Source organism: Phyllobates terribilis, unplaced genomic scaffold (assembly GCF_046119375.1).
Source record: "Phyllobates terribilis strain yellow unplaced genomic scaffold, ASM4611937v1 Scaffold_3__8_contigs__length_932513732, whole genome shotgun sequence".
Classification (NCBI taxonomy): domain Eukaryota; kingdom Metazoa; phylum Chordata; class Amphibia; order Anura; family Dendrobatidae; genus Phyllobates; species Phyllobates terribilis.
Genome location: NW_027362763.1, coordinates 890,235,653 through 890,246,804, shown reverse-complemented (window position 1 = coordinate 890,246,804; position 11,152 = coordinate 890,235,653). Strand labels below are relative to the sequence as shown.

At 49.1% G+C, this 11,152-nt stretch overlaps 1 protein-coding gene across 2 annotated transcripts in view; it reads left to right on the top strand.

Moving 5' to 3' along the window:
• The first annotated feature begins 6,982 nt into the window (after positions 1-6,982).
• Positions 6,983-11,152, top strand: part of ZBTB2 (zinc finger and BTB domain containing 2) — a 35,632-nt gene continuing 31,462 nt past the window's right edge. For both annotated transcript variants that reach the window (XM_073672706.1, XM_073672705.1), the window contains exon 1: positions 6,983-7,563. The gene's annotated coding sequence lies outside the window, so the exon portion shown is untranslated. The remainder of the gene's footprint in view (positions 7,564-11,152) is intronic.

The window sequence follows — 11,152 nt, the reverse complement described above, 5'->3', positions numbered from 1 at the left end:
GGTAGGTACGATAACAGCGATAACACATTTATATAGTTTTTTTGTGTTTTGGCGCTTTTAAGCTTTAAAAACTCTTTTATTGAAAAAATAATTATTTGTGCATCGCTTTTTTTTGCAGATTTTTGCACTCTGATCGCAGTTCTAATGCATTGCAATGGACCAGCATTGCAATACATTAGAACTGTCAGCACTGCAAACACAAGTTAGCTAGATCACGCTCTGCACATGATTTAACTAACTGGCTAGTGCCTGGTGACCTGGATGTCGCTAGCGATCGCAGCATTAAGGGGGTTAAAGTGTTGGGTGGACTGACATCGCAGCATTAAGGGGGTTAAAGTGCCGGGTGGACTGAGTGCCGGGTGTCAGCTGTTAGAATCAAAATACAAGTCCTCATACAGCCCCGTGAACAGAAATAAGAACAAAATTATGGCTTTCAGAATATTACGACACAAAAACTATTTTTTAATCTTTAGAGCACCACTCCAGCGTTTTTTTTCTTTATTTTAGAGCTGGAGTGATGCTACTAAACTAATTTCCCTGATACTAGTCTTATACTTACCAGCTGCTGTCTTCAGCTGTTCCCAGCGTCGTTCTGATCCTGCGTCGCCATCTGGTGACCACAACTTCTGACTGACCGGAAGTCAGCGGTAACAGTCACAGGCTCTCAGTGTAAGTGTATGGGAGCCTCATTCTTACTCTCATAGACTTAAATTAAATTATGCCTTCTGGATTGCTACAGAAAACATTGGGGGGGATCTGGCAGATCACAACCTGCTGGAGACCGATGGGAGCGGCGCTGGGAAGTTAGTTTAGAAGCTCCACTCCAGTGCTGCTATAAAAAAATGCTGGAGTAATGCTTTAACGCTTATAGCCAAAGGATGTAACTGTGCTTTTGGTAAGGTTCAGTTACCTCCTGTGAATGGAGCAATTGAGCCTATACCACCCGCGGTGGGTGTCAACTATAACAAATGTAGACTGTAGATAGTGACCGTGGCATCTAAGATGTTAGACAAAGGGAGGTGGCTTCCTCTATCAACTCTCCTGTCCCGTCACCTCATCAACCCCTATAGCTTTCTTTTTTCCATCTGTCAGAGGCAGGACCAAAAGATTGCCTGTCAGCTTCACACTGACAGATATGATACAATGCAATTCAGAGATATTGCAATACATAATATCAGCAATTAGAGGGTTACAAGTATAAGTCCTCAGTGAACAAAAAAAATTACTACATTTTCCTTATTAAAGGGGCATTCCCATCTGGGAAATTTATGCCATAACCATGGGATATGGCATAAATGTATAGTAGATGCGGGTCCCAATGAGACCTGATTCTATATGTAGAAAGAGGCCCTGCCGCACGCCTGTGTCAGTGGAGAGATGATTGGTATTCCCATGCATTTGTATGGAAGTTCCAGCCAGGTGTCCACTGACTGCAGTGGGCAAAGGAGCCTTGCCGAGTTAGAGAGAATTGATTGGTAAGGCCCTGGCCATTGACCACATTAGTAATATAAGGCTGCTAGATGGGAACCATGAAAACCACCTCTTACCTGATGGTATCCACAAATATTCTTTTTATCAACCGGCCTGGTGCGCTGGCAGATTTCTAACACTGTTAATATTTTTACGGCTTCTGCTGGCTATTGGGCCTCTGGCAGGACCCAATGACCTTCTGTAAATGGCAGACCTGAAGAAAATTGTTAAGAAGTTTGCTGCCACCACAATGCATCAGAACCGCATGATCATGCTGTGAGGGGCTGATAGAGTAACAAAGAGAGCCACCGCCAACTAAACTATACCTCCCATCTTTTGAAGAAGAGAAAGAGGGACAGATCATGTGGTGCGTGTAATGCGCCCGTGGCAAATTTTGGCAACGCCCCTGGCCACACCCCAATCCACGCCCATTTACCATTTCTTTCTCCCCTGGCAGGAGGAGTTGTCAGAGGGGTGCTGGTAATGAGGGGCATTCAGCAGACGTCCGAGACTGCAGTGTGCAGACAGAAATCGAGGACTGTCCGCTGTATCTGGGCAGTTGGGACTAGAGATAAGCAGATGGATTCCTGGGTTTCTGGTCCAGCATCCAGGTCAGTTTTACCTGGCGGCTGGACAGGAGGCCGTGAATCTCTAATGTTCCGGCGTCCCCAGCGGATTATGATCACCCAGGGCAGTGCAACGTCATCTGTGCGTCCTGTTCATCTCTAGTTGGGACCTGTGGATTATTTTTTTGTTCCTTCATTCACAGTCAGAGGCGCCAGAACTTTCTCATCTTTATGTAGCTTCACTATACGACATCTTGCTTTTTTGTGTCTGTAAGGCTGTGTTCACATGTCCCAATCCTGGTATGCATGGCGCCCTCATCCCCATCCTGGTATGGATGGCCCCCTCATTTCCATCCTGTTATGCATGGCCTCCTCATCCCAATCCTGGTATGCATGGCCCCCTCATCCCAATCCTGGTATGCATGGCCCCCTCACCCTCAGTCCTAGTATGCATGGCCCCCTCATCCCCAGTCCTGGAATGCATAGCCCCCCATCACTGCACACCGAAAAAAATAAACACTTCTACTCACCTTCCTTCCCTCTGCTCCAGCGCTGCGTCCTGTTCTGCCAGCAGCAGCTGATCTCAGCATCTGAGCAGCGCATGACATCACTGCCATGCGCCCTCAGACCCTAATGTGAGCTGCGGGGATATTCACTCCTCTCCACACCAGGACTATGGCCGTGGAGATTAGTGAATAGTCATTCTCCTTTATAGCGCGCCCTGTCAGCACGGCCGCAGCTCCTTGGAGTGGAGAAAAGTGAATATTCAATCTCTCTAATAGCAGGCACAGAGGATCGCTGAGCTGCAGCAGGAGCCGGAGGCTGAGACTGATTGTGTGCACTTTTAAGGAGAATGAATATTCACTCCTCTCCACTCCCATGGGCGTGGAGAAGAGTGAATATTAATTTTCTTTAGCAGCGAGCACATGTGGTTATTGCCTTTGACCATGGAATACAAAACTAGACATGCACATTAGATTTATATATGTGTGGGGGTCCTCCCAACAGCAGATGCCTGGGATGAAAAGGAGTGAGCAGATGGATTTCAACTACCCAAACCTTTCTGCTGGTAGTAGGGTCAGGGGCAGCTCACTCCCCTGTTCCTACTTCGAACACAGGCGTGTATAACTGAGAGGAGTGTGCATGCGCATAGTGTTGAGGACTGAGGTTGAGCAAAAAGGTTGTATCTGCCCTGCAAAGCGTTCAGTCTAATTCTCCAAGTCAACGGGGCCAGAGCAGTCATTACTGGCATCCTGGCATGTCTTGCGCTTACTAGGCCCAGCGATGCCATGACCTACAGTAGGTCTAGTGATTAGGCCTCTCATGGTGTCATGACCTTGTGGAGATTTGTAAGCATAAGAGGCGCCCAGGATGCCAGACTCAGAAGTAATCACTGCTGACAGAGAGGCCCAGACTAGACAAGGAACAAATCTTTTTGCACAATTCTAGTCAGGATAGGATGTTTATAGCCAGCCTAAAGGGTTAATAGGCCGGGATCAGAGGTACTGGCATAGGGCTAATTAATAGGATTTTTACAAAAATCTCATTCTAAGCTTGCAGATATGAGGCCAGGCTGTGACTATATAACTCTACATCATGCACTATTTAGTGAAATCGATGGCGATGTGAATACAGACTCTGTACACTCTGAATTTACCATGCAGTTTTGGCTTCTTCGCCAAATGTATCCATAAACCTGAGTTGGCTCAACTAATCCCAAAGTTTCCTCAACGTATAAGCAGCTGAGCTTTCTATACTGTCAGTGCAAATAGAAAAAGTGTGGGGTGACGATCAGTGTGTGGCATTCTCTGCTGCCCTTTGCTATTGTTTTAATTTCTTTATCATTGGTTTCTGCCCCTTATGTACTGTGCCGGGCATTTTTTTGTTTTTTCTCTTAAGTAGATGAGTTTTTTGTCTTCCATTAGATTTAGCATTTTTTACTTATCAAAAGTTGCAATACTTCTGCACAATAAGGCTGTGTGCCCACGATGCATTTTTGGTGCCTATTTTGGTGCGTATTTGCAGCGCGTAAACGCTCCAGAAACGCATTGCATACCTTATCCCATGACTTCCTATGACATTCTGCAAGTTCTGTGCACATGGTCCGTATTTTTTCTGCGCAGATTTTACTCGCAGAAAAAATACGGACATGACCAATTCTTGTGCGTTTCTGCATGCGTATTTGGCTTAAGGCAGGAGAAGGTCAGTTTGTGACAACTGTATCTGGTTAAGGGCTTGTCCACAGGTTGCAGATTTGGTGCATTTTTGCCAAGTAGATTTGCTAGCAAAACCTGAAGCAATCCTGATGTCAGCAAAGTGAATGAGAAACCTGAAGTGTCAGGTCTCTGTGTGTTTTTCACCATTGACTTCACTCAAATCAGTCAAAAACGCAGGGCAAAAACGTAGGCTTTTTCAGCTGCGTTTTTTCTGCCAAGAGATGGAGAAATGGTGCAGGAATTTTACTCGTGTGAACATAGTCTAAAAGGCAAAAACTGCCGACACACCATTACCTCAGGTTGCTCCACACACATATCACCAGAGTTTATTCCACCACACACATCTCACTGGAGCTTATTCCACCTCACACATATCACTAGTGTTTATTCCACACCACATACAATCACTGGTGTTTATTCCACCCCACACTTATCACAGGTTCTTATTCCACCCTACACATTTCACTGTTTATTCCACCACACACAATCTCTGGAGTTTATTCCACCCCACACATATCACTGGTGCTTAGCCCACCCCACACATATCACTGGAGTTTATTCCACCTCACACGCAATCACTGGAGTTTATTCCACCCCACACGCAATCACTGGAGTTTATTCCACCCCACACGCAATCACTGGAGATCATTCCACCCCACACATATCACTGGAGTGTATTCCACCTCACACGCAATCACTGGAGTTTATTCCACCCCACACGCAATCACTGGAGTTTATTCCACCTCACACGCAATCACTGGAGTTTATTCCACCCCACACGCAATCACTGGAGTTTATTCCACCCCACACATATCACTAGAGCTTAGCCCACCCCACACGCAATCACTAGAGTTTATTCCACCCCACACACAATCACTGGAGTTTATTCCACCCCACACGCAATCACTGGAGTTCATTCCACCCCACACATATCACTGGAGTGTATTCCACCCCACACACAATCACTGGAGTTCATTCCACCCCACACATATCACTGGTGTTTATTCCATCCCACACATATCACTGGAGCTTATTCCACCCCACTTATCACAGGTTCTTATTCCACCCTACACATTTCACTGGTGTTTATTCCACCACACACAATCTCTGGAGTTTATTCCACCCCACACATATCACTAGAGCTTAGCCCACCCCACACGCAATCACTGGAGTTTATTCCACCCCACACGCAATCACTGGAGTTTATTCCACCCCACACGCAATCACTGGAGTTTATTCCACTCCACACGCAATCACTGGAGTTTATTCCACCCCACACGCAATCACTGGAGTTCATTCCACCCCACACATATCACTGGTGTTTATTCCACCCCACACTTATCACAGGTTCTTATTCCACCCTACACATTTCACTGGTGTTTATTCCACCACACACAATCACTGGAGTTCATTCCACCCCACACATATCACTGGTGTTTATTCCATCCCACACTTATCACAGGTTCTTATTCCACCCTACACATTTCACTGGTGTTTATTCCACGACATACAATCTCTGGTGTTTATTCCACCCCACACATATGACTGGAGATTATTCCACCCCAACCACTGGAGTTTATTCCACCCCACATGCAATCACTGGAGTTTATTCCACCCCACACGCAATCACTGGAGTTCATTCCACCCCACACATATCACTGGTGCTTATTCCACCCCACACATATCACTGGTGTTTATTCCACCCCACACGCAATCACTGGTGCTTATTCCACCCCACACGCAATCACTGGAGTTCATTCCACCCCACACATATCACTGGAGCTTATTCCACCCCACACTTATCACAGGTTCTTATTCCACCCTACACATTTCACTGGTGTTTATTTCACCACACACAATCTCTGGAGCTTAGTCCACCCCACACATATCACTGTTTATTCCACCGCACACATATCACTGGAGTTTATTCCACCCCAACCACAATCACTGGAGTTTATTCCACCCCACATGCAATCACTGGCGTTTATTCCACCCCACACGCAATCACTGGAGTTTATTCCACCCCACACGCAATCGATGGAGTTTATTCCACCCCAAACGCAATCACAGGAGTTTATTCCACCCCACATGCAATCACTGGAGTTCATTCCACCCCACACGAAATCACTGGTGCTTATTCCACCCCACACATATCACTGGAGTTTATTCCACCCCACACGCAATCACTGGAGTTCATTCCACCCCACACATATCACTGGTGCTTATTCCACCCCACACGCAATCACTGGAGTTCATTCCACCCCACACATATCACTGGTGCTTATTCCACCCCACAGATATCACTGGAGCATATTCCACCCCACACTTATCACAGGTTCTTATTCCACCGTACACATTTCACTGGAGTTTATTCCACCCCACACGCAATCACTGGAGTTTATTCCACCCCATACGCAATCACTGGTGCTTATTCCACCCCACACATATCACTGGTGTTTATTCCACCCCACACGCAATCACTGGTGCTTATTCCACCCCACACATATCACTGGTGTTTATTCCACCCCACACGCAATCACTGGAGTTCATTCCACCCCACACCTATCACTGGTGCTTATTCCACCCCACACGCAAACACTGGAGTTTATTCCACCCCACACGCAATCACTGGTGTTTATTCCACCCCACACATATCACTGGTGCTTATTCCACCCCACACGCAATCACTGGTGTTTATTCCACCCCACGCATATCACTGGCGTTCATTCCCCCACAGTGCACGCTGCAGTTTCCCAGCAGAGGTGAGGGTACGCAGCACACGTGCGGGCCGATGTGCGCACAGCTGGGGGCTGTACACTCCGGCTCTTCTGCCATTATCGTATTGGTTGTCTTTATTATTCCACAATTATTTTTTTGACGTGACCCTGGTTGTGGTTGGCCACGTTCAGCCATGAAGCCCTGTCACAGGCCAATACAGACAGGCGGCTGCCGCATGCACTGCTCTCTGCAGAGGCCTGAAACATGAGGCTCGGCGGGAGGAGACCGACATGGCGGCGGTGGCGGGGCCGTGCTGTGGGCTGCCTCCCTCGCCAGAGGAAACGAGACATTACACACAGAGAGGGGGAGGGGGGCCTCGCCTCATACTCCCGGCGGGAGAGCTGTACAAGCCTCTCTGCACGACTGCCCCCCGCTGCCGGTCATGTGACCTTAACGTAACCGGACAGGAAAGCACCGACAGTTTTTTTTCCCTCTATTACCGCCCGCCTCTCGGAGAGGAAGAGAAGACGCCGGAGGAGGAGGCAGCAGCACCGAGAACGGGCTCTGGGATCCGCAGCACACGCACGGCAGAGGTGAGCGCAGCCAGGCGGCAGGACCACGTGTGACGAGCGGCTCTGGGCCGGGCCGGTGCTGGCCAGTGCGGCCGCCTCTGTGCCATGCACGGGGTAGGACGGGCCTGGCAGGGCCCCGGCTGCGCGCACTGGGTGCCCGGGTACACTCGCCCGTATGTCCGCACTCCCTCGCCGCGGCCCCGGCAACAACGTGAACCGACGGCTATGGGCTGAGAGCAGCGAGGTGGCGGCCGGACAAAGAGCCAGCGGCGGCCGCAGCCTCCCATCCCCCTCCGCACTGCTGCCGCCGCCATGTATGTGAGCAGCGCGTCCTCCTCCACACCCCGCCTCCTCTCCCACCGCTCAGGCGACAGCCCCAGCCGGAGCCATCTTTGTTCGTTATGATAGTCTCCCCTTCCCCCTCAGAGGCTCCTCCAGCTGCGCGGAAGTTACTGCGCCTCCTGGCTCCGCCCCCGGCCTCTGGCCTCACCACACGGCGTATCCGGTCGGGCAGGGCAGCGTGTTCTCTGGTGTCCGCTGCACACTCACAGCAACGTGCAGGCTGCCGGGCAGTGCTGGGGTCCAGGGAGCAAAGCCGCAGCATTCCCCATAAATATATATACCTTCTGACCGAACACCCCCCTCTTATTGCGGCAGTGGTTTCATCCTCAGCGCCAGAGTACTGCTTCGAATCCCTAAAGGATGAGAAGGAATCAGCGTGGGCAGCCTGCGAGCTAGAAGGGCACGGGGTCAGCGTGGGCAGCCTGCGAGCTAGAAGGGCACGGGGTCAGCGTGGGCAGCCTGCGAGCTAGAAGGGCACGGGGTCAGCGTGGGCAGCCTGCGAGCTAGAAGGGCACGGGGTCAGCTTGGGCAGCCTGCGAGCTAGAAGGGCACGGGGTCAGCTTGGGCAGCCTGTGAGCTAGAAGGGCACGGGGTCAGCTTGGGCAGCCTGCGAGCTAGAAGGGCACGGGGTCAGCGTGGGCAGCCTGCGAGCTAGAAGGGGCACGGGGTCAGCGTGGGCAGCCTGCGAGCTAGAAGGGGCACGGGGTCAGCGTGGGCAGCCTGCGAGCTAGAAGGGCACGGGGTCAGCGTGGGCAGCCTACGAGCTAGAAGGGCACGTGGGCAGCCTGCGAGCCAGAAGGGCACGGGGTCAGCGTGGGCAGCCTGCGAGCCAGAAGGGCGCGGGGTCAGCGTGGGCAGCCTGCGAGCCAGAAGGGCGCGGGGTCAGCGTGGGCAGCCTGCGAGCCAGAAGGGCGCGGGGTCAGTGTGCGGCAGCCTGCGAGCCAGAAGGGCACGGAGTCAGCCTGCGGCAGCCGAAGATTGCCATACCCACAAACAGGCGAACATTATCCTGACACTGCCACACACCTTAAGCTGGATTCTCATTTTTTGTTTTTTTACCACCACTGCACAAAAAAATTGTCCTGTGAAAACACGGCCTTAGTCTATACTGACCATGAGCCATTCTAGCTAGTCATACTTGTTTAAAGGTTTCTTTCCTGGATCGAAAGTTCGGAATTTGCCAGAGCCACACTGATCCTTGGTAGTGATGAGCGCAAGTGCTTGTTGCTCATGTCTGCACAGCTATAGCAGTTCCCAGGAACTGACAGCTTTCAGTCATAAAGGCCTGCCTGCATGGCTACAGTCGGTGCTCACACAGCGAGCTGTCAGTCACAGTAGAGGGGCGTGCTTACAGCTGCTGTGCACTGAGCAGTGACTATAGCTATGCTGGCGTCCTTTTCCCGCTGTGTGGCACTTTCAGTAAGGCGCTGGACACCTTCCTAATGTTATTAACTTTTAGATTAACCCTCTTTCTGCAGGCTAATAGTGTTATCATCTTGTCTAAATGAGTCTTAAAGGGAACTTGTCAAGTTGGATAATAATTGATTGTTGGTAGGAAACGCTTGTTCTGTTATCTGCCCATTCTTGCTTGTCCAGTGATTTGATTTTTCTGCCAGCTCAAGTGGAAAATAGCAGAAACACATTGCTGCATGGAAACGGGTGATGTGCTGCCAATAACATGTATTGTATGCGGACAGATTGATCATAACCTTCTTAAAAAAAAAAAAAAAGCATAGTATTGGCATAACTTTTGTATATATACTAAGCCCAACATTGGGGGTCTTACTTGTGCGTTTGTGCTTCCAGCTGCACAGAGCTGAATGGGGGGGCCTTTTAGGATGCTTTCACGTGCGTTTAGTTAGACGCTTGGTGGCTGTGTCAGGGTAAACGTCCGAACCCCCCACAAAACGGGATTCGGATGTATGTGCCGATGGGGGCTGTAGACTATAATGGTGCTGGCAGAGTGAACATGAGCTCTGCCGTGAATCATTTCCAGGCATGTACGCCTACTATAGACTTGCTGTCTGCCGGCACCATTATAGTCTATGGCCCCGTCAGTATGGTTGTACTAGCTGCCGGCGAGAGTTTCTCTGAAGTCCTGCCGGCTTACCACAACCTATTATCATTATAGCGCAATTTATTCCGTGGTGCTTTACATGGTAAAAGGGTATACATATGAAAAATAAACAAGTATAATAATCTTGAACAAAACCGAGTCACCGACTGGTTCAGGGGCAGAGAGGACCTATGCGTGGGTCCATGAATCACTGAAGGAGCTCTGTTGTGAGGGGCCGTGCAGCAATAGAAAGGATGCCTACATATGGAGTATGATCAACCCAAGCCATTAGACCATTAGCGCTACGGAAGGAAGGTTACAATGGCAACAGAGGGTAAATCTAGTCGAGGGGGTTCATCATTACTACAGGGTAATCACTGCTAAACTGTGAGGATTTGTGAAATACCTGTATTGGCACACTTTATTAAAAATTGATAGAAATATCCCTGTAACGATCATTCTGTCCCTCTCATTGCTTGTAGGCCTGTGTAAGTGTGCCAGTAAGCCAGCTCCGAATATAGTGGGTCAACCCTTGCTTTGACCTGAGATCGGCCTGTATAAATGGGTCATTAGACATTTCTCATTTTATTCAGCTACTTTGATGACATGTGAGTGTGGGTGACAGGATGTCTGCCGTGTGCAGGAAGTAATCTCCCACAGTCACAAGCGTGTCACAGCAGTCTCTTATGTTTGTGAGGTTTCTATGAAAGTCATGCTTGTTGTTTTATACAATGCCATGGACAACTCCCAATAACCAGATATTCATTGCTCCTCCATTTTTCAACTGATAATGAAAAGTTGTCTACAGAAGTTTCTACTTTGAGTAAATAATGGGTTACCTGTTTGACCATTCAATTTTCCCATATAAGGCTGCGTTCCCAGGATGAGCTTTTGGTGCGTATTTGATGTTGCAGAATTTCTGCACCTATTATTTTTTCATTGCTTTTTTATCACATTTTTGACTGCATTTTTTGTCTGATTGTTGTCATGCTTTACATAAAGCTGCTTTTGTTTTTAATACTTCCTGTTTTTTTCCTTTGACAAAATGTTGATCTACTTAGGTGCAGATTACATGCATTTTTGATGCGTTTCCTTGCTGCAGGTTTTCCGCATCTAATGCAAGTCTATGGGGAAAATCTGCACAGAAAACTCAGCGTACCCGCAAGAGATTGACATGCTGCGGATTAGAAACAAGCACCATGGGTGAGCTTG